We start from the raw sequence: 1,564 nt of genomic DNA on the forward strand, positions 1-1,564 counted from the left end.
CAGATAAGTTTTACGTATTCGCAAAGAAAAATCAAACACGGACAGCAAAGAAAAACTGAAAAACCCAATTCAACAATTTGTTGACTTCTTACTTGTTGCCGCCTCCCCATCCTCCAAATAGCATAGTTGTAAGTTTGTTGGCTTATAACGCTAAAAACGGGGTTTAGATACTCATGGTGGGCCGAGTACAGATAGGCAATTATGTAGTTTTACTACATAAAAAAACCTTGCCTTGTCCTCAAACTGGTGTTTTTTTGGCTGGAGAGGTTTTTCCAAATATTTTCACAGAACAAAGACAGAAGGAAATAAAGACGAAGACCCGGAACTGTGAGAATATCTCACTTTTACGTTAAGCCTATATGCAGAGCTGCATGAAAAACAATTTCAGAAGATATCTGATTAAACATGTGTTCTAAACTAATTAGGGTACGATGAAATTTATACTTATTTCAACTCCCGACACAAAAAATAAAATTATTTTACCGCCATGTATGCATATACTCAAACGTTTAGCAGTCAACGACAGTAGATGGCGATGAGCAACATCTTTTCTTGTGTTTTGCGGTAGATATTGCAGTAATTTTAAGATAGTTTTTTAAGGCTGTTTTGCAAGTCAAAATTTAGAAGTTTAGAACTAAAAAATAAAGATTTTTTTTATAGAACTAAGCGGTTATAGATATAAAAGAAAACAATGCAGTGTTAATAAACATAAGAGAAAGCTAATAATGGTTTTCAAACGAGACCCAAAACACGAGCGTTTTCGAATAGTTCACTATTTTTCTTCGAAAGCAGTTTGGGTCTCGTTTGAAAACCATTACAAATTTTGTATGTGATCCTGTGAGCTAACTTCTTATTTTCAGAGAAAGCCAATAATTAGCGTTAAACATAAGAAAAAGCCAATAATTAGTGTACAATATAAGACAAAGCTAGCAATGGAGTGTAAAACGTGAAAGCAAGCCAACTATGGGGGTGTAAAACGTGAAAGAAAACCAACTATGGGGGTGTAAAACAGAAGGGAAAGCCAACAGTGGAATGTAAAACGTGAAAAAAAGCCAACAATGGAATGTAAAACGTAAAAGAAAGGCATTACAAATTAGATTCAAAATAAAGGACTGAACATAAAACACAAGTTCAAATATGTGTGTAATATTAACTAGTAATTCGGAGGAATATTTAAAGAGAAGATATAATACTGAAAATAAAATTTTGAGCATTATGTTGACATTGAAGCATTACAAACAATAATAAAGTAAAACACAGAACGGATTAACTCTACAGGCTACAGATCCACCATAGAGTCAGCTAGTTAACTCTACAGGCTACAGATCCACCATAGAGTCAGCTAGTTAACTCTACAGGCTACAGATCCACCATAGAGTCAGCTAGTTAACTCTACAGGCTACAGATCCACCACAGAGTCAGTTAGTTAACTCTACAGGCTACAGACCCACCGTAGAGTCAGCTAGTTGACTCTACAGGCTACAGATCCACCATAGAGTCAGCTAGTTAACTCTACAGGCTACAGATCCACCGTAGAGTCAGCTAGTTGACTCTACAGGCTACA

This window comes from Limulus polyphemus, unplaced genomic scaffold (assembly GCF_000517525.1).
Source record: "Limulus polyphemus unplaced genomic scaffold, Limulus_polyphemus-2.1.2 Scaffold2546, whole genome shotgun sequence".
Classification (NCBI taxonomy): Eukaryota; Metazoa; Arthropoda; class Merostomata; order Xiphosura; family Limulidae; genus Limulus; species Limulus polyphemus.